Source organism: Zootoca vivipara, chromosome 7 (genome assembly GCF_963506605.1).
Source record: "Zootoca vivipara chromosome 7, rZooViv1.1, whole genome shotgun sequence".
In the NCBI taxonomy this organism is placed as follows: domain Eukaryota; kingdom Metazoa; phylum Chordata; class Lepidosauria; order Squamata; family Lacertidae; genus Zootoca; species Zootoca vivipara.
In genome coordinates this window covers 55,040,142-55,067,612 of record NC_083282.1, presented here as the reverse complement: position 1 = coordinate 55,067,612, position 27,471 = coordinate 55,040,142, and the positions used below count along the sequence as shown (strand labels likewise).

Below are 27,471 nucleotides of genomic sequence, written 5' to 3'. Positions count from 1 at the left end.
ATTCACATTGGCATCTTACAATCTTCTGTTGGCCAGTTACTCAAATGTTACTACAACCTACTTTGTTCTGCTTTAAGTCGTATCCTCAGAAAGTTCTTTCCATTGCCTTGTGAAAGAATATTCTATGTTAAGGCTGCTTCCCACGTTACATGTGTGTAAAGAAGGGAAACGGCTAAATGTCAGAAAGGTCAGGCAGAAGGACATAACTTAGAGCCTCTTGGGAAGGTCCTGGAGATTTTACAAAATGCAGGCATCTTTCTCACATCAGTTAATTCTGACATCACAAATGTCCACATCTTTGGCACATGCCACTGGATGTTCTTACATGGAACCTCTTATTTTATTTTATAGAATTTGTTTCCAGAAGACATAGTGATGGCCACCAACTTGGATGGCGTTAAAAGAGGTTTATTACGGACAGGACTCAAGTCAGTTTAGGATTAGACCAGGCACCCCCAAACTGCGGCCCTCCAGATGTTTTGGACTTTGTGGGCCTCTTTCATTGGAATCATGGCATCTCCAGGCTAAAAAAGAACCAGGTATCATATGGTGGGAAATGGCTTCTTCAGAGACCCTGAAGAGCCAATGCCAGTCAGAGCAGACAGAACTAGCAGACCTGGTATAAAGTAAAGTTCTGTGTTGTTCCTGGTCAGGCGTTTGAACACTGGCTGAGGTTGATGCTATTGGCACCTCACAAAGGAGCACCTTAATGTACTTGGCAAAAAGAAGTGTTAATTTGAAGATGCAGTAGGAACAGTATGTCACACCAGTGTATCTGCTATATTATGGTGCACAGAGAGATTCTTAGGAACAAGGGGAAAGAGGACTGAAAATAGAGATTAGGAGCAACTCCCCTCACTTCCTGTAATTTCTTCTGTCTCTCTTCTGCCTTCCAACGCCCTGTGCAACTTCCTGGCATCGCGGTGGAGCTGCAGCACTCCCCATCCTATGCCTGCAAACAGACAGGTGTCAAAGTTAATAAGCAGCTGACACCTCCAAAGTGCACCAGCACATTCATGTACACTGTAACCCCTGTGAAGACAAAGAGGTTGATTGACATGCTACCTTCCCCCCTACTCACACATAGCTAATGAGAGTCTGTCCACCGAAACCGAATTGTCAACTCTCCCTTCATGTTCCTCGTTGAAATGCTACAAGCTCCCTTTCAGCCAGGTAGATTTTAACGTCCACCCCCGATGCTCCCCACCTTTCCATCCCACCCCCAGTTACCTATGGCATAGTAATTGGGAGCTGTTCTTCTCTTTCTATCTCCTGCACGCGCACACACACACACACACACACACCTGAGGAACAAGAGAACACAGCCCCCGGAACATCGCCTGAAAGCTGTAAATGTCAGTTGCCATGGCAACCCCACATTTTTCTTGTGCTTCCTAATGACTTATTGGCATTTGTTGTAATTTACAGCTTTTTGGCAGCTGGAGATTGGCTTGTCTCTCTCCACCCCAAATCCCTTTAATGTTAGGCACACTAATTAAGCAGGGCTATGAAAGGCACGCAGCAGAGCCCCTCACATCTCACCCAAGCTTGAGATCTAGGGAATTGGCTCTCCCCTTCTGAGTGCTCAAAGGTATCCTTCTCCAAATGGGCCCCCTCTCCTACCCCCGACTTTCCCAAGCCTAATAAATAGGCAGTGATTTACTATTCTGCTCATGGTGTTAAATCATGGCGTATTTTCCTCCTGTCAGGCTAGCCTGAGGTGGGCAGGGTGTCTTCATGAGGAATATCATGAATATCATGTCTTGCAGGACATCTCTGGCCTGCCAAACATAACAATAACAAGCAAGGGCATAAGGCCTGAGGGCGGCGAGGAGGAGTGGTGGATATAAAGCACAACTAATGCTGAGGTAAGATCCAGCGTCTCTAAGCAAGGGAACAGTCAGGTGCCTCACATTCACCGGACTGTGGGCCCCTCCAGATTGGGTTGTTGTTTTGCAGGTGTATTCTGCACTAAGAGTGTGTGGTGGATTTATACTGGACCAACCACACATCCTTCTGGTTTATTAGTTTTTCTGTGATGCTTCTGCAACTTTATTGTCTCGTTGCCATCTGGAGGCGCACTCTGGCACTCTAGCGCAACAAAAGCGGGACAGGAAAAACACCCCAGAACATTTGTGGTCTGAAAAGTCACAAGATTTCACCAGGAAGGAATGGGATGTGCCAGGGGCCCCCTCCCATCCTCCCTCCCTCCCTGGCTCACTGTAAGGATTCCCGCTTTGCGCTTTACAGTGAGCCGGGGAGGGAGGGAGGAAGACGGATGGGAGCCGTGGCAAAGCGGCATAGCTCCCCCCTTCCCACAACAGCTCAGGGTACTTGGGTGTCATGGGGGTGGGGGCACAGAAGTGTAGGAAGGGGGAGCAGACATACAACGACTCCCAATCCTACCCCGAGCTGTCGATGTGGGGGAGGGGGTGACCAAAAAATTCCGGACCGGGTACCACCTGAGCTTGCTACACCTCTGGGGGGAACCCAAACAGCCCAAAGGTGCTGAGAAGAATCAGTGTGTGGGGCATGCTGACTAGCTCACCCCTTTCGTATGAGTGTTCCAGTTCAGCAGTCCAAAAGGCCCAAACAAATCACCAACTGGACCTCCACTGCTGGCTCTACCATTAGGCTCTACCAGATGCTGGAGTGCCATCTTGGCTACCCCCTTTGAGACACCCCACCCCCAGCCATTTACATCCTCCTGAGCTGGTGCTCCAGCAGCGGTGTTTACTGCTGGCTATCTCACCTAGTTGCCCTTATCCCAACGTGTCACAGAGCACATGCACAGAGAATCTTAGGAACTGTAGTCTACCTCTCACAGAGCTAGTTTTCAGCACCCTAACAATTCCCAGGATTCTTGGGGTGGGATGGGGGGTTTGCTGCTGCCATGCCCTTAAAATGTGCAATAATTGTGCTTTAAAAATATGGCATGGATGTGACCAGAGACAGCACCATTGGAAAACAGCCTTGATCAAGTAAATGGGCTGAGATCAAGGCTCCTCCCTCCAGCAAGCAGAGGGCATGTGCTGCACTGATTGCTCTGCTGCCATGACACACACAGACACCACCTCTGCTGCACTGCAGCATTTGTTGGAGTGGGCAGCAGCAACCAGGTGCCCATTGGTGACTGAGCACAGGCATGGTCTCCCGAAAGCCAGAGCGATGTGTGCAACAGGCAGCCTGCCTGCCCCATGGGGGATGCTGTCCCATCACCAGTGCTGAAGTAAGATTCAGTCTGCTTTCGTACTGGAACCGAGTGAGGGGAGTCATCCCCTCCTTTGCCTCAAGCAGCAAAAATGTGGTGGGCTAGCCCTGCTAGGAAGCAGCCTCAATATTCTCTGCTTTATGCTCAGATGATAACTGGTTAGGAGGACTCAGCTTGAGAAGAGTGGGCCTACATACTTGTTTTGCTAATGTTTCTCATTTCACCCATGCTTCGGAGTGCCTGTGCCCTCTGTCACTCAGGGCTGAGGGAAGGGCGAGAGGAGGCAGCCTCTCTGAAACCCCTGTGGCTCTAATTGCAGAAACAGCTGCCGGAATAATAAGTGTCTCTTGGCTGTGCTTAACAGCAGGGAAGCACCTGCAGTGTCTGTGTGGGGAGGGAGGGGGGGGAGAGAGAGAATGTTGGCAACAGATGTTTCAGCTTTCAACTCTGTATGACAAGGCAGCATAGCTTAAAAGGCTGGAGAAGTCAGCCATGAGCCCCGGAGAAAGGGGAGGCACCACAAGGGCCTCCCAAATGCCTTGGGCTCGGAGTCCTCAAAGGGTTTGCTCCCACTTAGCTATTAACAATAGCCTTCTGCACTGCTGCCTCTCACTATGGACTCTGAGCTCCTGCTATGTAAAATCGATCAGAGACATCAAAGCCTTTCACTTTGAGGTAGTGATAAAAATGTCCGGAAATATTTGAGACATCCATGCTAGTGCAGTGGCATGAGATGGTGTGTGCGTGTGTAGAACAGAAATGTCTATACTGTGTTCCTTTGCTAATCAAAATTAAACAGTCGGTGCAGCTTTAGGAATTCAGAGCAGCTGAACACGGTTAGGACAGAAACATTTGACTCTGAAATGTACATCATTTCTAAAAGCATACACCCACACCCACGATAGATAGATAGATAGATAGATAGATAGATAGATAGATAGAATGACAGTAGGCCTATGCAGTGAGCACTTCATATTAAGAGCTTGATCACATGACTGCCAATTAGCAGCAGTAAAATAATTTGTCTTCTTTGGTTAATTAAACCATCTATGGCCTTTTAAATTGTAGGAGGTATTGCTTTTGTTTATTATTATATTGTGCATGTTTGTGTTTTATATACTGTAGTAAACCACCCTGTGATGCTCAGATGAAGGGTGGTATATAACAACAAACAACAACAACAACAACAACAACAACAACAACAACAACAACAACAACAAAGCTGTGAAGAAGACTAGATGCATGTTGACAGGTAGCAGCATCTTTTCACATCTTCTCCTCTGTGTTGCTATGCCAGCAATGGTCAAAACCCCCAAAACCCTCATAATGGAGGGTGGGGGCGGGAATGGATTGGAAAGGACTAGGGAAAGCCACTGGCGGAGGAACGTGGGGCGGGGGAGCGTACCGTTCCCGGCACCATCGGGGAGGGGGGTACCATTGCAGCCAACCCCCCCGAAATGTGCCGTGCACCCCCCACCGTGCTGGGTGCCACGCCCCCAGGACACACGTCAGCCACTCCCTTGCCCGCTCTCCGCCCCCGGTGCTGGAGAATGCAGCTTCGCACACCAAGAGATCAGAATTCCTAGCAGAGCAGCCTTGCCAATGCAAAAGTTGTGGAAATGGGATTCTCAGGAGCTATCAGAAACATGGGGAGCAGAGCTGGACAGCTTTGCACCATTCATGGCAGGCAGAATGCTGCTTTAGCAGGCACAATAAGAACCTTTCCTGCAAGTTACATCATTGATAGTGTTAGCTGTGAATAATTGGAAATGTGATGATATTCTAGTCTTTGTTCTTTAGAGCCTGGCTATGGCTGAGCACTCTCCTGCTGTACTAGCTGGTCACACGAGCACTCATTTGGATCACTAATAACAAATAGAAAACAAGCAAACAAAACCTAAGCAAATTCTTTACATTTCTATCTTTAGGGAGTGGTAGAGGGGCTAATTGTTTGCTGGCTGTTAATTCTCCTCTCCAGTACATGCCTCTGTGTTGGATTATTTAAATCAGTGAATATGAATTCTATCTGCATGCAAGGCTGTTTCCTTAGCACCACCAACACATCTGGATTGCATATCCAGATGTCCATTGATTTAACTCTTGCAGGACTATGCTCATTAAAAACCCTATTTTTGATATTTCAGTGGGGGAGGGGCAAATGAATTGTGGCTATAGTTGTCAGTATGTGTGATGATTGTATATTCTGTGTGGATATGCTTTGCGAGTTCATTTTGAAAACAGTATTGTTGCAGAGTAAAACTTGTAAACATAGTGGCTTGGTTTGTAATACAAGTATCAAAAACACACTTAAAAGAAATTTCACATTATAAATGGCAAAACATAAAATGCACTGTACTTTGTGACTTTTAATATTCTAGGCATATTGAACATAGAATGTGTTACAAAAAGCTACAATCCTAAACTCAATTACCCACAAGTAGACTTTGAAAACGATTCTTCTGAGTAGACTAGGAACACTTCCACAGTGCTGCTTGCAAGTACAAGTTTTGTGCAGCATTCACACAATGTCATATGCATCAAAATGCCACCCCTTAATCCCAGTCCCAATGTAGATCTACTGTTTCCTCCATTTTGTTTTGCTTTACTTATTGTTTTGGGGGTTTTTCCCCCAGAAATTGTAAATCCAGATTTAATGGGGAAATAATACTGGATGGTTTTTTTAATATGAGAACAATACCATATACGGTAGACACTGCATGTACCTTGTGTGCCTGAGTGACACCAAATTCACAATAAACTGCTGTGTGGAAGCACCCTAGCGGATTGTGCTGTTATTCATTTGGGCTTATCCACACTTCCTCTTGTCCTGCTGTCCACCCCATCTCCTGCTTGAAGAAAACCCTCTTTAGCACTCAGTTGGAACAAACAGGAATTGGGGTTTTCTGTGGATTGACATTTGTTCCAATTTAGAGCCAAAGAGTGGGTTTCCTCTGGGAAAAGAGTGGTGCAAGTGGAAAACCACTTGGACCTGTGCTAGTGGTTTCTAGGCGCAGGACAAGCGGAAGTGTAGATGAGTCCTGAGTCCAACCTACTGCTTAAAACATGCCTTGGGAATACAGCCAGTAATTTCTGCATCAAGCCTCACACCCGTTGATTCATTTAGACGGTTGGTTTTAGCAAGACCCTCAGCTCCCCAACTAGCTAAGCATCCAACTCACTGTCATTGCAGTTTACGATACATACAGTGACTTACTGCAAAATCCTCCATCTCTCTCTCTCTCTTATCCCATTTAATTTGAATCAAGGCAACATGTGGGTCTTCCACTCCCACATTTGAGAAGGCTTGGCTGATAAGAATTGCATCCCTCCCATTCCAGTTTTCAACCTTAATTTTTGCCTTGTTCAGTTTAATCCGCCCTGGGTCCCCTGAGTGATTTCTCTCCCTCCTTGCTATCAGGTTTATGTCACAGTTTGTAAAGGTAAGATCTATGACATTTCAGCATTTGTAATGGGATTTCTCACCATCTGATGGCAAATGGGGATTTTTAGACAGTACAAATTATAAAGGCCAAACTCCTTGTCCCAATGACTCAGTGTTAGCACTGGGGCAGGATTTTGTAAAGAGACTCAGTTCCTTTTCTCTCTCCACCCCCCCCCCCAGTTTTTCTTAAAATATACCTGCAGGGAGCAAGAGTGATCAGCTCTTCTGGTGAAAAAAAAATCTAGCTCTCCATACCTAATAGAGCCCTCAACCCCTTCTGAAAATCTGTTTTAGATGTTTAGAATACTTGGTTTACCCAACACAACTCTGTGGACTATCATCCCGTTATGATATGTGCCTTTGCATTTGATTTCTCTGATAGAATAAACTTATTGTCTTAGCAAAAGAAATGGATTGCCATCAGTTAGCTCCCTACTATTCATATTTAATATGTTTATGACATGTTGGACTCTAACTCCCATATTCCCCAGCCAGCATGGCCAATGGTGAGGGAGTTGTCACCATGTTGGAAAATATGGTCTATTTTACCAAGATCTGCAAATAACCCCATTTCTGAAGCTTTGCTGGATCTGTTGCTAAACTATTGCTTGTTCTGAACCATCATAAGGCATGAAGTTTTCAGGATTAAATGTGTCACAATAATACAATGGTCTAATGATATTTGGACGGTACCCAGTTAGAAAGGCTGATCTGCTGGATATTCATAAGCAAGATTGTGTGTTATAGCAAGATCTGCAATCAATATTATTCACCAAACAGCCTTCACCTCAACAGTTCACATATGTAGTCTGGGAGGTGCTCCTTAACGTATCAGTGGCAAGGAGCACCTTTATCAGATTCAACTGATGCACCAACTACTGCCATGGCAGGACTGGGATAGTGTGTGACTTGTGCATTGCTAACCTCAAGTTTGGTTTGCTGTAATGGTGCCAGTTTTTGCACACATCGGCCTTCGCTACATTGCAGAGTTACCTAGGAAAGGGATAGGAGAGGTGAGAGGAAAGTCCTCCTTTGGCTGCCTGCATTGATTCTGCTTTAGAAAGACTGGGAGTGTTTTCAAACCCTCTTTCCTCAGAGCATCCTCTAATCTGTAACTAATAGGGCTCAGGAGGAAAATTCTCCTTGAAATGGATTATCTAACCAATTCTTTTTACTCTCTCTTTCTCAAACAGATGATACTGTTGGAATAGCTGGACTGCTGGCACAGTGTCCCGAGCATAGTTCCAATATTTTTCATGAAATGAGAACAAAAGCTGATGCACTTATTTCATTTAAATGAAAGGGTGGCTTCTCATATTGGGGCAAGTCTCAAATAGATAGCATGAGCAAAGTTGCTTCCATGAGCTCCCGTGGCAACTTTTCGACACAAATCTTTGATACATTTTGTTTGTTTGTTTGCAATAAATGTTTTTACTTTGTTGTAGTTTCCCATGATCCAGATATCTTTCAGCAGGATACCACTCTAGTTCTTGAAATATCCTAGGCTGATTCTATTGGTAAGGTCAGACAGCATTATATTGCATGTCTCTTTGTAGATAGACAGACTGTAAGAGCTTGTTCTTTTCCTTTCTGTTTTGAAGTCTGTATGCTCCCATTTGTCTTTCTTGCTTATTTTAAGGAATGAGCAACAGAGTGACTACCTCCACACCCCAGCATTTACTCGTTGTGCAGCAGGGCATTGTTTTCTTTGACGCTTGTGAGAAAATCACATAAAAGCTAAAATGCTGTTTATCTGTCTTGTCTATCTACAAGTCTATCAAAAGACATATGCAATACGATGTTGGTGGTGGTAACTTACCTTACAAGTGCACTGTTAAGTTTGCCATTAGACAATGCATGCAAAGTGTTTTGAATGCTTTAGTGCAGAGCTAGTCAACACAGCACCCTCCGATGTCTTGGACTGCAACACCCATCAGACTCTCCTTGAGTGGTTTTGCCTGCCTGGAATGTGTCCTAGGAACTCTGCTCATGCCTTTAAAGGGAGGACAAAAACGGTGCGTGGGAATGTGTGCAAAAACTAGCCTACCCTACAAAGGTAAATTTTACATTCATTGCTCTGCACGCTCTCACTACTGGTATGTGGCCCTGGAAGGCTATGCAGAAGGAAATACGACCCTTGTTCTGAAAAAGGCAAGAGAGTATCATACAAACAGCATCATAACCACTCCATCCCTGTCCCCTGTCAACTGGGCCATTCCCTCAAACTGAGCAGTATTAAGCAAATTTGCAACACAAAACAAAATTACAACTCAGACCCTCACTGTGGGCAGCAAAAACTTAGTTCCAGTTATCAATATTATTCACTTTTTCCTACTGTTTTCTTTGTTCAAGAAAACAAATTGAAAACACCTTTGGTGTCTCCCCCTTAGTCCTGACCCTCCAGAGTTAGTCCACCACACCGCAGATTATGCAGTCTGCAGACTAAGAGGCAAATCAATTATCTACAACTTTTTCCATTCTCCTCCTCTGGAATTAGCAACAGCATCAAGGCCGGTAAGGCAACCAGGAACAGGCTAAACAGACAAATGGAATCTCCTCTCCTCTGGGACCCTTTACCCACAGCAACAGTCAGCAACAAAGTAGATTGGCATCTTCTCAAGATTAAGTATATGTCTGTAAATACTGACTTTGACTGAAACGACCATACAGAGTTGGACTTTAAACGCCAACTCTCTGCCACCTACCCATTTGTCTTTTACATTTGGTCTTGCTTCCAGTGTGACAGTTTGCTACTCATGCTCATGAAATGCATGTCTTCCCTAGAAAATGACCAAAGATGTTCATCTTTGTAATGTCAGGAAGGTCAGATGCAAGCATGACACCTGTGCAAACAAAGCTCTCAAGACCTTGTGTAGGATATGCTTAAAGTTTTCCAGAGTTTGTTTCTTTCCTAGTTATGCCTGACCTTCCTTCCAATTTGTCATGCACAAGTCTAGCTCCCAATTGCTGTAATTTTTAGAATGCAGCAGTGCTGCAATATACTGTACTTGGTACCAAACTAAGGTGAATGTTATATAGCAGCAGTTGGGAGCTAGTCTGTAATTTTAGGTACAAAAATAATGCACACCATCAATTGGTATTACACAAGAAAACAAATACTGATGGAATGGCTTTGGCCATTGATATATGAGAAGGAGCAGAGAATCAGAACAACCAACTGCATAGGTGATTATGGCTGCTGTGCCTATAGTGCCCAACAGGTCATCTGAATTGTTTCTCACAATGACAGAAACAGAAAACTGGAATGTTGCATGCCAGCAAACCACCTTCAACATTGAGTTGAATGAAGGTGGCCCACAACATTTTTCTGTGCTTGGTGAGCAAATCAGGCACCTGTTACGATGAGGCACCTGCCAAGGATACAGGAGAAGAAGCAAAAACTAGCCCCACCAGCAGAATGGTCTTCTGCACCAGACCTAAATCTCTAGGTCTGCCAATATGCCAGGGTTGGTTTTTGTTATTGTTCCAGCTTTCTGGCTTGTAATTCCAGTTTGTTCATTTCACCCAGAAGAGTCCTGCTGGATCAGACCCAGTGTTCCATACCCACAGTGGCCAACTAGATGCTAACAAGAATCAGATAAGGATACATGAGCGCAATAGCATTTTCCCCTTCATGTTTGCCAGCAACTGGTATTCCAAGGCATTATGCCTCAAAATCTGGGCTATCAGGACCAGTAGCCATTGATAGCTTTATTTCCCATGAGTCTCTTTAATCTCCTTACAAAGCCATCTCAGCCATCATTACATTTGGTGGTGGTGGGGTTCCATAGTTTTAACTATGCATTATGAGGAATAGTACTTCCTTTTGTCTGTCCTGAATCTTCCAACATCCAGCTTAGGTGGATGACTCCCTGGTTCTGGTGTTATGGGAGAAGGAGGAAAAAAAACTTCTGTTTCTCCCCACCATGTGTGATTATGTACATTTCCATTACGTATCCCCTGCTCTCACTCACTTTTTTTCTCCTAAAAAGGACCCAAATGTTGTAAACTTTCCTCATGTTATTACAGCCCCCTGAACAGTTTGCAGTGTTCTTCATTGATTCACAAACATGAAATAAAAGCCTCTTTCCTAGGTTAAATCAGCAACACCCCTCTTCGTTTTGGATTCCAGGGCTTGTGTGTTGTATTTTTGTTTGACTGCATATTCAATTCACACTGTCTGTAGCAACCTCCTAAAAAGAGTCCCTGTAGTTGCAAAATACCAAGGCTCTGAGAATCCCACCCTGCCCATCTTCCCCACTCCTGTTTGGCTTGCCAGCCTGCTGTAAGGGTGATTAATCATCCCCATCTTCTCCACAGCTAAGAAGACCAGCTGAGGAAGCTGTTTGAACTGATACAGGAGAAAAAGCAACCGAGGTTAGACTAGCCAGGATACAAATTACAATGGCCATCAATCTTTTTTGCTTTGGAGCAATAAGGATCATAACTTTTGCCACCAAGATGCAGGCCTGGAATAGAATTTAGCCCTGGAGCACTACATATCTTATCAGCAGAAGGAAAATCTCAGGTGTTTGGACAAGCTTTTGCACGCTGTAAAACCTCTTGGGAAAGAAAGGCCCACATATTTCTAAACTCTGTCAGATGTGGCACCTGTGCGTCCAAAACAACCAAAGCATTTCCCCAATTCAACACAACAGTCTATTCCAGGCATCCCCAAACTTTGGCCCTCCAGATGTTTTGGACTACAATTCCAATCTTCCCCAACCACTGGTCCTGTTAGCTAGGCATCATGGGAGTTGTAGGCCAAAACATATGGAGGGCTGCAGTTTGGGGATGCCTGGTTTATTCAGAGTGAAAGAGCTTATCAAGCAGGGATGGGCAACTGGTGGTCCACAAACTGCATGTGGCTCCAAATCCAATCCTCCCCCCCCCCAGCTTCCACTGCCCTTTCTTCCTGGCAGATTGTGAACATGAGGCATGGCAACACTGCACAAATATCAGGCCACTCTTCTTATTTCCCTTGAGGGAAGAAGCAGTGCTAACATTCCTAATTTGGCAGAGAGGAAGAGAGAGCCAAGCACAAGTTCTTACTTAGCATGTGTCCTTTCCAGAAAAGAAAATATTACTAGGGTTTCTTCATTTCCCCCTCCCCCTCCCCCCAAAAAGAGCGTACCTACTAGGGATTCTCAAGGAATCTCATCTTACGAAATTGGACAAAAACTGATGTGATCTGGATCTCCTGAACTAATGTGCAGATAGGAACTTAGCTGCCTACCAGCTTTTTCACTTCTTGCATGTTTCACCACAGTTCCAGGCATATACACGCATGTGTATTTGAAGGCAAAATACATTTAGAAATGCATATTCGAAAGAAAATACATTTAGAATGGTGTGTTTTGAAAGACAACAAGTTTAAAAACATCTCTTTAAATGCACACATGTTTCATGTGGATTTTTGTAGAGTTTTTTCCCCTTAAAAAAATAACAGATTACATGCTAGGTATGGAAACAGATTCATAGGAGGGTGTGTGCAGAAGTGACACAGGGTGCAGTTAGACCGATTCACCCATTCCTAATACCTACCAGCTTTAAAGCAGTGCACAACTCCCATAAGGCTTTGGGACAAGTTAAGTACAAGGCTGTTTTGTCCTGCCAGTGAGCAGGAGCCCAGAGAAAAGAAGAGGTTCCTGGGATATGAGGCCCCAAGTGTAAATTTATCAGTAGCAGGTAGAAGCATCAGGCTAAAGCATCAGGACCTTGGACAGTTCCAAGATGAGCCTTTCTATTCTTCCCTGCCTTGGCTATAATCCCAGGCTCCATTCCCTCTAGGATAGATAGAGATGTTTAAAAGGGCCATATGCTGTTGGGGTTTGGGGGCTTTGCCAGCTGGTGAGTAAAAACTGGGATGTCTCTGGGGGGGGGGGGGGAGCATGGGTAACTATTTCTGACAGGGCCACCACCACAGGGTGTTCTGGCTCAGGGGTTGAGAGGATAATTAGGCCTTGGCGTTCTGACAGAGCCTATGCCTGGTGCCTCTGTAGCCCATGCCACTGGACTCCAGGGCTCTCTAAGGTTTTGGGGTTCCCTTTCTTCTGTATCTGTGCTCTTGAAGTTGGGGGCTATGGCTAGGACAGTCCTGGGCCTGTGATTGGCAGAGGGGCTCTTCTAATTGTCCCCCAATGGGTTTATCCTATAATGACACAGGATAGGGCCCTTCTGTTGTGGCTTCCCAGCTTCAGAATTATATTCCCTTAGAGGCACAGAGAGTGAATATCTTAATGGGTTTCCGCCACCAAGTAAAAGCATTTCTGTTCTCCAAGGACAGTCGGGGTTATTCAGTCAAAGCTGCCATTGTTGTTGGTTTCTGGGCTGCTGCAGTAGTGTTTTGATTTGTATTGATTGCTTTATCAAAATATATATTTTTCTCTAGTTGTCTTATGTGGTAGAAACCACCACAGGATTACCTGCTGGATGATGAGCAGTCTTTCAAACTAATTCATAAAATAAGTAAATAGGACTCTTAGAGGGCAATGGCATCATGTCTTCAGAAGATCAGGCTCCCATGTGGTTTGTCCAGAGGGTGTGCTCTGCTGCTCCACAAGTTGGCCACAGCTGATGTAGTCAGTTCATTCACACTTAAATACTGACAGCCACATAGCACTATTTGATGTGAATAGGCCCTTTAGTATTATCATTGCTGGATTTTCTAATAACTTCTTGATATATTTAATATATACCTGTGAATATGCTTAAGGGACTCTGCAGCTGTAGGCTATTTTTGCAATTATGTTAAATCTGCTGTTTTTATTGCTTGTTTTGTTTCCAAAAGTCGAGGTAGAGGACTTTAGTTATGTGTTGATCTTGCTGTATTTGTGTCCATCTCCCCACCCCAAATGTATCACATTTCCCACCAGGTAGCTGAAGAATCATTGCACACTTCTGAGAGCCAGTGTGGTGTACTGTTTAAGAGCAGTGGACTGGAAATCTGGTGAACTGGGTTCGCTTCCCTGCTCCTCCACATCCAGCTGCTGGGTGACCTTGGGCTAGTCACACTTCTCTCTCAGCCTCACTCACCTCACAGAGTGTTTGTTGTGGGGGAGGAAGGGAAAGGAGATTGTTAGCCGCTTTGAGACTCCTTAAGGGGAGTGAAAGGTGGGATATCAAGTCCAAAATCCTCCTCCTCCTCCTCCTCCTCCTCCTCCTCTTCTTCTTCTTCTTCTTCTTCTTCTTCTTCTTCTTCTTCTTCTTCTTCTTCTTCTTCTTCTTCTTCTTCTTCTTCTTCTTCTTCTGTACCTGCACTGCCCTTCCTCACTGCTGCAAGCTATTAGACAGTTGGGCAGGGCCTTCTACCTGTCAATCATCTAATGTCACAAGGGCATCTAGCTACCTACATGCCTTTGTGGGGGTGAAAGGTGCACAGGTGGCATAAGAACCAGTTCTCACACCACACACACACACACACACACACACACACACACACACACACACACTGTCTTCATTGCTGGACCTTTGTGGTTACTTGAAGGAAAGGGCACATAAATTACACATCACACATAAATTATAACTGAAACACAAACTGGAAATTGTAATAAGGCTGTAATCCTGAGCATGTGATTGCAGGAAAAATAATTTAACTTTATTTAGAGGAAATATGTTCATTATAGAAGCATTAATATGAAATAAGCATGCCATTTGTGTTTCAGGCAAAGCCTCCCCCACCTCCTGGAAATGCATTTTGCCCTTTCTGTGTTTTCCCCTCCCATCTTTCTTTCTGGTACCACCACTAGATCTTTGATAGACACATTTCTCCCATACACCAACTACCGGTAGCTAGTTATCACAGTTTGATGTATCCCATTCAGACAAAGGCCGTTTAGGAGGATGTGGAGCAGGAATGGTGAGGGGTGTGGCCTAGTGGGAGCCCCACCTCAATCATCGATCCCAAGACATGGTGCAGGCACACCATTTGAATGACAATGCCCATCAAATGGGGACTGGGACTGAAATCTTTTATTGGGGTGTGTGTGAAAGGACCTTGGCCCCTAGGAGTTGGCAGCTATGGTCCTGAGGATCAAATGGAGACTCTTTGATGGCTGCATTTGGCCTCCAGGTCCTGAGGTCCCCTATCCCTGCACTATGTAAATGGCCTGCACTGCTTTCATTCTTTTATATTGAATCGGTTTTGAGACATGGGGAATATATTTCAAAGGGACGAAGGAATCTGACTGCTACTTGGCCAGACAATTCTTCATCTAGCCTGAAAGGGTCTCGGGCAGAGGGTCTGCACATCACCTGCTACCTGATCCTTTTAACTGAAGGTAGCAAAGATAGGACTTGGGATCTTCTATATTAAAAGCATAACCCTGCAAGGGGGCGGGGGGGGGGGGCGATGTCTTTGCAAGCTGGGTTATTCTTGCACTTGACAGATGTGCTAATAAAGTGTGCAGGGACTGGCAGCACCTCAGGTCTGTGGACAGAATACTATCAATGTTATTACATTAAATACCAAAGGGAAATTTAGAATGATCTGTCACTTAGTTCACGAGCCTCTCAGCTAATTAGTAAGCAGAAGTAAGAGAGGCCTCAAAGGAAGGACCTCATGTTAGAGCATATAATGTGCTTCCGCATTTGCAGCTGTGCTCCAGTTAGAATGGGAAGCACCCGAATATATATATATATATATATATATATATATATATATATATATATATAGCATAACATCCAAGGGCTGCCTCATCTATTTATGCCTGTTAAGTGAATGCTTGTCAAGTCTCTGAGTCCTCCAACTATTAATGGCAACTGTGCTTTTCCATCTGGATGCCTGAACTGCGTATAAAAATAACCATTTGGATAGAGGTGTCATAAAAAAGATTTGATTGAGAAGTGTGCCGCTTAGAATCTCGGAACGCAAGCAAGACAGCTGGCACTAAAGCACGAAACTGGGAGCAAGGAGGCCAGGGGGGGGGATATTTGAATAACCAGCAGAAGCTGCTCTATTGGACATCCTCAAGGGGCCTAGTTTTTCTGAAAGTGCACCAAAGAGGCCAAGCTGAGTTTTCAAGTGACCTGGCTTGTAAAAGAAAGCATATGCGTATCACGGTGAAGCCAGCCCCATTCCAGTTTAGGTTTAGTTGGTTGTCAGTGTCTGCTGCTGCTGCTGCACTTTGTTTTAGCATCTTTCTGAGAAATCAGCAATGAAAGGAAATGCCACCATCTCACTAACCCATGAAATATTCACATTTCCACTTCCTGTGCACTAACTGTGCATTTCAAGTTTTCAATCCCTGTTCACATGTCATTATCTGAAATGCATACAGTGGTACCTCGGTTTAAGTACACAATTGGTTCCGGAAGTCTGTACTTAACCTGAAGCGTACTTAACCTGAAGCGAACTTTCCCATTGAAAGTAATAGAAAGTGGATTAATCCGTTCCAGACAGGTCCGTGGAGTACTTAAACTGAAAGTACTCAAACCGAAGCGTACTTAAACCGAGGAATGACTGTATGTATCTTGAACTAGGTTATAAAAATCCTGCTGTTGTATGCATTGTTTCTCAAACCAGCTCAAATCCAAAGTCAGGGGTGGGGATAATTTTTCATCCCAATTGTCCCCTGCCAGTGGTGAGTGGAGCTAGAGACAAAAGTAAGTAAATTAATAGATATATTTCATTAATATGAAATACTTGTGTAATTAATATTAATGCTTCTATATTTCTTCTAAAGAAAGTTGAGTTATTTTTGCTGCAATCACATGCTCAGGATTACAGCCTTAAATTCTCACCTCAGAATGAACTACTTTCTACTTTGGTGCCTCAATTTATTTGGTCAAATAATGTGTGGGCCAAGTAGAGCTCTCCAGATGTTGCTGGACTCTAACTTCCATCATCCTTGACCACTGGTCAGACTGGCTTGGGCTGGTGGGGGGGGTTGTGATTCAACAATATCTGGAGGGCACCACATTGGTTAGCCCATTGTGTAATCTGTAGGCCAGGGCTGGGGAACTTTTGGCCCTCCAGATGTTGCTAAACTACAACTCCCTTCAGCTCCAGCAAGCATGGTCAATAGTCAACTGTAGTCCTGCAACATCTAGAAGACCAAAGGTTCCTTACACCTATGGTAGGCAACAATGCCATATCCCATGCTTGTTGTTGTTGTTGTTTAGTCGTGTCTGATTCTTCGTGACCCCATGGACCAGAGCACGTCAGGCACTCCTGTCTTCCACTGCCTCCCGCAGGTCAAACTCATGTTCGTAGCTTCGAGAACACTGTCCAAATCCCATGCTATTGTATTGCAAATCTTTTCTTGGTCATTTCTTCTCTAGTACGAAATATATCCTTTTCCCCACTGTGCCCTGAACATCTCATTCTGTATTTTTTCCTCACACTGTGCCCTGGACATTTTATCTCTGAACATTTTTATTGATGTAATAGTTCCTTGTTTCATTATATTTTGTGTCTTGTTAAAACACATGTGAACTGAAGCACTGTCTCCAAATCTTGCTAACGGTGGAAAAAAATGGTTCCAGTGCTGAGCTTTATTTTTGACTTCAGAATACTGCATTGAGTTTAGAGCTTTTGGGGGTTTTATTGATGTCAGCTGCCCTGAGCCCGGCTCTCATTGGGGAGGGCAGGGTATAAATAAAAATGTATTATTATTATTATTATTATTATTATTATTAATTGCAGAGGGTTGGACTAAATGATCCTCAGGGTCTCTTCCAACTCTACAATTCTATGATTCTATGTAAGTAGCTTCCAGCTATCCAGGCTCGAAGGTTTTCCACGTAGGCACCAACACTCAGACTTGGCGTTCTCCAAATACTCTTATGAGACACTCTCTGATCCTTAGTTCATAAAGGGACATCAAAATGGCATCCCTCTGGCTGTCCTCAGAGGCTTCAGTTCTCTATTCAGTGGCTATATATGAGGTGGGCAGTCATCTCGGCCATGTTGGATCTGTCACAAGAACATCCAGGGAATTTCAGAAGGAATTGGGGAGGCTGACACCACAACCATCCCACCCACCTTCCAAAATTTGCCACTGAGGCAGCTGCCTTACTCTGGCTAACAGTATGTAATCCCAAGCCTGGTGATAGCAAGAATATCCTATTTTCTTCTCATTCTGTATAGTGAACATCTAGAACACTGCTGCTAGTGTGTAGTAAGAAGAGCATCAGGGGCAAGATTCAGCAGATGCCACACAAATGGCTAAGCCACAGGACCCAATAGCTAACTTCTGGACTTTCTGTACTCTGCAAAGTGAGCAATCCTTTCATCGTAGTCATTTTTCAGGGCAGGTATTTCTGTGAAAGAGCCAAAGGAGAATTAATTTTCCAATAACTGTTTTACTAATTAAATATGCCAAGAAAAACTACTCCTGCTGGTTTTCTCCCCCTGGGGGTAGGGAATGCCTCATCTTTGAATAGCAGCCACTCTGATTGAAAAATGGTAATGTGGGCCCAGTGCCTCTAGCTGAAAGCTTACTCGTGGCATAGCCCATGCGTGAAAAGCCGGGAAGAAGGTAGAAAGAGCTGCCAGTAATATGCTCCAAAGCTATTGGTGCATCAGTAAAGCTGCTAACACATTTGCAAAGCTAAGCAGGGACTGGTATGGTTTCAAACTGGATGGGGAACAGTACTGCCCCCCCTGGGTGAGATGGGGTTACCTAGGAGGCTGCTAAGAGACAAGTGGGTAGCAGGGTGGCACTAAAGGTGTAAATGACTATCAGACTTTGAAAAGTTGGAATCACTGAATCAATTCAATTTTGTTGAATTAAACTCAATAGTTTAAATTGGATTTTGAATGAATGTGCAATTAATTGTTACCATTTTCAATTTTATTATGTTACTGTCTTTCTTAGTGGGTTGGGCAAACTGCTGCTCTGAATAATGCTTTTTGTAGGATAGGGGACCCGGGGGTGAATTTATGGGACCGAATAAGTTTGGGAACCACTGATCTAGCCCCTGTGACTCTCCCAAGGCCATGCTCCCTCCCTAGCTACAATCTCCACTAGTCCTGCTTCATACAGACCTTGAGTAGTTTTGCCTGGCTGGAATGTGACCCTGAACCATAGCTGTCAAGTTTTCCCTTTTCTCGCGAGGAAGCCTATTCAGCATAAGGGAATCTCCCTTTAAAAAGGGGAGAACTTGACAGCTATACCCTGAACTCTGATGATGTCTCTTGCTTCCCTAGATAGAGGAAAGAGAAGTGTGTATGGAAACTAGCCTACTGCACAATGGTTAAACTTTCCATTTCCTGCACCAGCTATTATGTGCCTTTAGCTCTCTGCTTCCTATACAGCAGTTTAGAAAATAAATGCATCCCTCTCAGCTACCAGCCAGGTCTCCCAAAGTGTGTACTAGCCATCTCCGGTTACGGATGGCAATTCCCATTTTATGTGTTAGTAGGCCTGGCCTGCAGTGCACGACTCAGAGTCACAGATTCCTAGCTCAAAGGAGTTTAATTTCCTCAGCAGGGTTCAAAGCCAATACACCTGGGACTGTGAACAATTAATTTTCCAAATCTACAGAACGATCAGCTTCTGAGGGAAACAATTAGCTGGTCACAAATTGTAATTGTCATCTCACTTCTGATTTTAATTTGGACTAATGAAGGCTAAATGGTTCCGTCTCACTCCTCCTCCCTGCCTCGGCCCCCTCCCGGCCCCCCACCCTCACCTGCTTCCAGTAATAGCGCTTGCAGGATTTTGCATTCAGAAGCAAACACAGCAATGTCTCCTTTCCACACTGTGAATGCAAGGATAGGCTGGTGGAGCACAAATTGCCATTAATTCCTATTGCAGTCTGCTTGTTTTCAGATATTATTTCCAATAAAAGTTTTATTTAAGGGAATTGACTGCGAGTGTCGGCGCACTCCACTTTGTCACAGTTTGTTAGCTCTGCCTGCTTGTCCTTTCAATTGTGGGAAGGAGGGTGCATTGTCATTTAATCTTCATCTCCCTAATATGACGATTTCCCCCTTTTCTAACTTTGACTCACTACCTGCTTCCTTGTGCATCCCTCTTTTCTCTGCGAGCACCTTTTGGATTCAGCATGGGTTTCTAATGAACTCATGGTCTCACGCTAAATTGCCTTTCGGTCTGGGATTTAATTTAGATTGAAGAAGGCACTTGTTAGACATTGAATACCAACTAACTCTCCGATGCAATATCTGTTGGACATTTCAGTTATGGCAGTGCAAATGGGGCTGAACACAGCCAGAAGCATTTGGGGCTTCTGCAAACCAGCCAGGAATCCAAATGTGTGGCAGTCTCTTATTACGTGTGCAGCACGATGGATGTGAAAAATGGTCCATAGCATTTGATTTCCTGTAAGATGGGCTCACTGTCGCTTCTATATTATATATATTGAGCAGAGGCTGAGACATGATGACTTACATTATCCAGAGTCTCAAGTAGCAGGTTCATTGCTCACCAGATTATTAAAATCATGTCTTCCCTGGCCACCCATTAGACCACCCAGCCAAAAAGATCCCAAGAACTTGTCGGTAATGGAATCCACTTTTCAATCTTCATTTCCATGATTGCATAACATTTACTACGTTTCTCTTCAACCTGGGACCAAAATGCTACTTAATCAAGGAACCAAATCACTGAGTTGAAATTCAGTGGCTGCACAACTGGAAGGACCTGGAGATTTCTAAGACAGTGGGTGAATACAGGGAACTTGTATCACTTTCCCGATGACCAAGATCTCATAAGCGCAACTATCCCATGGTTGGGCTTCTTTCACCATAGCAGGTGTGCTGTAGCATTGCAACAGCAAACATTTCATGCTAATTGGGCCTGATTTCTTTCCCTTGTGCATATTGTGAAATGTGTCTTTCTCTGTTCAAGCTAAGCGAGAATGTTATCTCTTTAGTTCAAGTTATTAGGCTTTCAGCTCTGGAATTCCCCAGTGTAGTGGCCAAACATCTCTTTGAGAGTTTTTAAAGAGGGTTAATTGATTGCCAATTAATCCAAATTAGTTCATATTCAAGGAAGTTCAGATGTGTCAGCCAAGAGCAAGGAGAGCACTCTACACCTACCTTTGTAAAAGCTATGACCCAGAGACCTCTTGTTTATTAAGTTTCTCCAGTTAAACAAAACCCCAAGTATACAGTAGACAAAGGAATCTATACCTTTAATTTATTTCTGGACTATGGAGAGAAGGATCTGTCCATTTTTGTTCTCTCCATTTCTCATTTTTCTAATCACATTTCTTGCAATAATTTGTGAATTTTCTTTTTAAAAATACTGTACTTGTGAAAAATCTTCAGCATTTTAGTGTGGATTTCTGCTAATAGGTGTATTTTTTTCTATGCCGTTTTGTCTAATGTACACATTTGCAAGTAATGCATTTTTATATGTTATTACACTTTCCTCTAATGTCTGCATTTTTGTATATGGTCTTTGGTTGGAGGTATAGAAGCATAGGAAGCTGTGAGTTAGCCCATTGGTCATTCTAGCTCAGTACTTGTGAATCAATTCCAAAAGTGTTCCAGAAGAAGTAGACCCTGTTTCTGTTTCTGTTAGTATCTCAGATTTGTAGCAGCTACACAGCTACCTTTTTAAAACCTACTGGGAAATACTGCTATTCCAGTTTAGTTTCTTGCAAACAAAACTACAAAGAAAATGAAAATGTTCGTCAAAATTGCTTACAGTTCCTAAAGCCATTTCTTTTGCATCATTCTGCTTTTCCGTAGCTGCATGCCATATAGTGGGTGTCATTATTTTGTGATTGAAATATAATACTGTCTACTCAGTTTTGTTTGTTTGATGCCTGATAGCTTTAAGATCACTCTTATTTTTGTGTTGATGTTACACTTGCTTCTTTCTTTCCTTCTCCAATGACTGTTGATGAGCTTACATTGATTGTATAGCTGCTAGGTTATATATTGTAGCAGCTGTGTTATACCCCTCAGTCCTCACGGTTCTTGACCCTTGGTAGTAAATGGCCCACTTTTAGACTTCGGGACTAAATCACCCCTGACCCACTCTGATTTAGCTTCTTGCTTACAAGATCATCTGGCTGAAGCACCCTGAAGCCAGGCAGCAGCATTCTTAAGAGAGCTAGTGTGGTGCAGTGCTTAGAGCAGGCACCCCCAGACTTCGGCCCTCCAGATGTTTTGGACTACAATTCCCATCTTCCCCAGCCACTGGTCCTGTTAGCTAGGGATCATGGGAGTTGTAGGCCAAAACATCTGGCGGGGCCGCAGTTTGGGGATGCCTGGCTTAGAGCATTTGACTAGGACAGGCATCCCTAAACTGCGGCCCTCCAGATGTTTTGGCCTACAACTCCCATGATCCCTAGCTAACAGGACCAGTGGTCAGGGGAGATGGGAATTGTAGTCCAAAACATCTGGAGGGCCAAAGTTTGGGGATGCCTGGACTAGGACCTGGAAGACCAGGGTTCAAATCCTTACTCGGCCATGAAGCTCACTGGGTGTCCTTGGCCCAGTCACTGCCTCCTAGCCTGACCTACCTCTCACAGGGTTGTTGTGGAGATTAACTGAGGAGGGAAAGAACCATGTACAACACTTTGAGATCCCTGGAAAAAAGGGGGGATATAAATGCAATGATAAAAACAATCCCAAAACATTTCAGCAAAATGTCATAGTAGTCCCAGTCTTCATTTTCTCAGAGAAGATTTTTTGGGGGGGGGAGATTTACTCTCTTGAGATCCCTTTCTCAAAGCCACATATCTATAATCAAATAGTTTGAATGTAGGAAAATGCAATTTAGTCTGATTCTCCAGTTCTGCTAGGAGGTAAGTGGAATTGGAGCAAAAGTTCAAGGTTTGTTTTTCTGTCTTCTTCTCAAATCTAGATTCTAAACTCCTCACGTTGGACAAAAGGCAACTTATTCGCCTTCCAGCAGGAAAAAGTCTTGGGGGGGGGGGGCTAGAAAGAAGCCAATCAATCCATCTGCACTATCAATTTAAAGCACTAGCACTCCATTTTAAATAGTCATAGCTTCTCCAAAGAATACTGGAAATTGCAGTTTGTTAACTGTGCTGAGAGTTGTTAGGAGATCCCCTATTCCCTTCACAGAGCTACAATTCTCAGAGTGGTTTAACAACCAATCCAGGGAACTCTGGAAATTGCAGCTTTGTGAGTGGAACAGCAGGTCTCCTAACAACTCTCAGCACCCTCAACAAGCTATGGTGCCCAGGATTCTTTGGTGAAAGCCATGGCTGCTTTAAGTGGCACGAGACTGCTTCAAATGGATAGTGCAGGTGTGGCCTTATAATAACATGGGGTGCTGAGATTGTGCCCTTTCCCATGTCATTGGATTCAATCAGTCTCAGGTAGCATGGCCAATGGTAAGCATGATGAGATCTATAGTCTAATAACCCATGGGAAGCTATAGCTTTTTCACCCCTTTTCTACAATGCAGCTAAGTGTCTAAATAAAAAGGTAGCATTTCATGGTCTCCAACCTGGCATCTCTAATAATTAGATGTTGAATCATTGCCCATCTGAAGCACGGAACCTATCAAAGTCATTTTGGCCCTCTCCTTATATTTTAATCCTAAAGACACTTGTTAGAGAGTAAGTCCCGCTGATCATAGTGGGACTTTTATCAGAGTAAACATGAGGAGGCTTTTATGGCAAGTCAGTTTGCTGTTCTGACTTGGGTGATGCCCTCTGTGCTGGGTCATAGTGTTCATTTGATGAGCCCCAACACAAGAAACCATGTTCTGCAGATTAGCATTCTTAACCCTGTCTACCTTATCCAATTCATTATGTTTCATTTGCATGGTTTCATCAAGCATCATCACTTATCTGCATGGTCCTCAGAACCATCTGCATTGAGAATAGAGCTGACAACCAAAGACGGAGATTTATTATATACAGTTCATTCACATCCTCAAATCAGCTATACACTTAACATCAATCTGTTCAATAGAGGATAGTGCCACACTTTCTTGAGATTAGCTAAATCAAAGCTACGTTGTCTCCCCACTAGCGTACAAGACTTTTGGGATCATCACAGCTGAGGAAAGGTTGAGCTCCTCCTCTTCCTCCTTGGATAGGACTGGCACTGTCATTTGGATAATGGGAGGTGGTGTCTTTATGACTCATGGAGGTGGTTTTAGAAGACCAAGTTTCCAGCTGCTATTATCAACAGTCATAATCATAGTGCTTCATTCATCAAGGTTTTGAGGATTCAGCAAACTAGCCTTAAACTGCTTCGATTTTATGTGCTGAATGTTAATTGCATCCTGTCCTTTCTGCCGTTGTGAGCACTGGATGATCAACAGCTACATTGTAAGCAGCACCTACCGTTAAGTAAGTCCCAGACTTTCTGAGTCTCTTTTCCTGCACTTAAGTAGTCAGCATTAATTGCCATGAACCACTGGTGATACATAACATCACTGAACAGTAGTCCATTTGTATATATGCTGTAGGATCCAAATTCTCAAGATGCTGCTGATCCAGACTGGTTTCAGCTGTTCATCCCTCTTGTTCTCTCTTTTTTCTACGAGCATTTATTTTACTGGCAAGAAGACATGAGGAATATGTACTTAGGAGGCAAAGATTTATGGGTTTGGTTAAGGGTTTGTAATGAAACAAGCAGGGAAGACCAGGAGCTGATGGATGAGGGGTTTATGGCAGAAAATAGGAATTAAAGGGACTGGCAGAAGAAAATGTGGGTTGTGGCAGTTGCATGAGACTAGGTGCCTTGGATAGGCCAGGTTATTATTATTGGTGCAATTGCACCTAAACACCCAAAGAGCGGTAGAGTTTATTCCAGTAACATAATTGATTTCTGTATTATCCATATGCCCTCAATTTACCTCCAGCTAAGTTGGCAGTGAAGACAGTACAGAAGCTGGCAATGTGGGTAGAAGTGAAGTATTTTACTGCTGTAGTTTCTACTTGAGTAAACTTCTGCTGCTTTGAGAGCCTAGGTGTGAACACACACATACAACTGCCTTTGACATGGAAGTACATAACTATGTGGCTTGTCTGCTTAATGTCTGATTAGCAAAGGACATTCATTCTCTACGAGCCTTTTTAAAGGCTTGGATGGTTTGCTAGAATAAATCAAAGAAGCAGTGGGGTTTGGGCTAGTTGAGAAGCTGTCCCTGAACTGTCCATTCAATTCAGCAGCTTGTCTGACTTATTTTTGGTCTTCCTGCTGTGTTTAATGTTAATACTCTGTGGGCATCAGCACAAAGGGTCCCTTACAAAGGTGAATTGGACTTGATATTTCATCTGTGCAGCAGTTGGGGATATCTTCCCATGTTATTTCCACGGTAGATTTTCATTCTGAGCAGAGATTCTTGAAATTTACCTTTTTTATCTTCTCTGGTGCTTTATTAAAAAATACAGCTGGGATTCTTTCCTTTCATATATCCATAAAGGCACATCTGAAAGCTTCCTCGGGCCATAACCACCTTCCTTTTTTGTCTCTTCTATGAATAGTTTGAATAGCTGCTTAGTGTTCATTCACAATGAATATTATTGTTTGCCTTTGGGGGAAACAATATTTTATCAGCTTCCACAATGCTACCTATTCTTCTAGGACTATTCCTTTCATGGTACGCATCTCTCAGTAAAGGTTGCTAGTGCCCGTTATTTTATTATGAGTCATAGGATTTGGGGGAGTCTCCACTGGGAGAATTTCAGCTGGTCATGAGGTGTCGCAAAACAGTGATAATTGCAGGTGGAAGGTCCAAAATATAAATAATATAATTCTAAAAGCTAAAAATAAATACTCTTTCTGGAACAGTTTGCCCCATGAAATTCCAATCGCCTCTTCTCTAGTTGACTTCTTATGGGACCTTCCACTCACTCACCCAGCTGCCTCCTACAGGGAAGATAAACACCTTTACCTGAGGTTTTTGTGTTTTATCTGATCTGCCTTCCTCCATAGTATTCCAATACACTTTGTTTGAAACTGCTGTGATATGGTGATTTTAAATACTGCTTGTTGCCCTGAGAGATGCATATCTATTAGAAGGGCAGGGCTGAAATTCTTATATATATCTAAATAAATAAGGATCTCTCCAGAAGCGAAAACTTTAAAAGCCCTGAATGCGTTTGAAGTACAGGTGTCCCCCCACTTACACGGGGGTTGCGTTCCGGGACCCTGTACTCATAAGCAAAAATTGTGTAAGTGGGGAGCACCCTCTAGGCACCCTTTAAATACACTCTCTCCAATCCAGACCAAAAACACTGTATCTAAAAATATCTACAACTAGAATTGAAGCTCTGGGGCTGGCAGGAGGCTGGAGGACATGTAGCAATGCGGCTGCTGTACTACCACGCACACCAGCTGCTATGCGGGGAGGCTGAGCAGCCTAAACAAAGCCCAGCTGAGCCTCGGGTCTCTTCAGGGCTTCCTGTGCCCTCACTTACATCCTCTTCAGGCTCTGGGGAGGGTGTCCTTGTGAGCCACAAGAACTCTCCAGCTCTCTCCTGCCATTTCCAGGTTTGAATGCAATTAATTATTTTCCAGTGTGTGTATATGTGTCAATCACATGCAGATAGGGGATGCCTGCATCTCATAACTTTTACATAGGCTCATCATTTTGAGGGGCTGATAGTGCAAGCCGATGCATGTTTACCCAGAAGGAAGTCCCAGTGTATTCAAACCAAGGCCTGCAACACTGACTGATCATTCGCAGGCTGGTAAGGAACGGATATGCACACTAAATGTGACCCATATAGATGTGGCCACAGAAGAAAGCACATGAATGGAGGAAGTGGGTTGGGTTTATTTATTTATTTTTTTACCTTTTGGATGAAATTGGAAGCTGTCATTGAGTGACCCAAGAATTAGAATTGAAGCAATGCTAACTTTTGGTGTTCTATAAATATTTTACTTTGCCTTCTGACTCGATTCTCTCGTTTGGTTTCTTGTGTTATCCTCTCAAATTGCTCTTCATGTTATTTTTGCTAGCACTAAAAGTGCTAATTGATGAATTGGTGCACATAATCAATTCATTCATTAGCCACAAATTAAAATGTGAGCTTTTAATTGGATTTTAAATGGAGCTGTCCCTTAAAACGGTGCTCAGTTGTTGACGGCATTGTTGTAAACAAAATTATGTACATCTCTTGATTTGGGCAATATATTTATAGTTATTATTTTAAGTACAACTAAAGCTTAATTTATTTTAGCAAGAAAAAAGTTACCATCATTAAATATGTTTAAATGAAAGCTGTCAAGTCAATTAAATAATTTTAGTTGACCAGCCATCTCCTATTTAACTGATTGATTAACTGTTCAAATTTAAATACATTTGCTTATTAACAAAGACTCAAACTAAATACTTCTTGATATGCTGAAGGTGAACTAATGTTTATTAAACTGTAGAACAGCACAATCCTATTCATGTTTATTCAGAAGTAAAGCCCCCATTTTCAGTGGGAATTACTTCCTAGTAAACGGGCATAGGGTTGCACTGAAAAACTATCATTCATTCACATTCACCCAATAAATTTAAAGCACATGGCTTCACACAAAGAATTATGGGGACTGAAGTTTACCCAGCACAAAGCTACAATTCCCATAGCACACTTGACAGACTATAGTTACCAGGACTTGTGGCGGGGGGAGAAGCTATGTGCTTTCAATGTGTGGTGTGGCTAATGCAATAGTGACAGGAAAAGTAGCAAAACACATTGAAACCAAATAAGCCTTAAAAACAATAACAGCTGAAGCCTCACACCACAATCCTTCTGATTAAATTGGACTTCAGTCAACTCCAATTTCAACTGATTAATCTACCAGTTGCAGTCCTGCTTCAAATAGACTGGAATATTGTGTGTGTGTGTGTGTGTGTGTGTGTACGTGCGCACACAAGCGCATGAAAATTGATCACTATTGTAAAACTAGTGTTACAGA

At 43.4% G+C, this 27,471-nt stretch overlaps 1 protein-coding gene across 1 annotated transcript in view; it reads left to right on the top strand.

Moving 5' to 3' along the window:
• The window catches only part of LRRN2 (leucine rich repeat neuronal 2), a 154,483-nt gene that overhangs the window by 29,992 nt on the left and 97,020 nt on the right, over window positions 1-27,471 (top strand). The window lies entirely within an intron of this gene.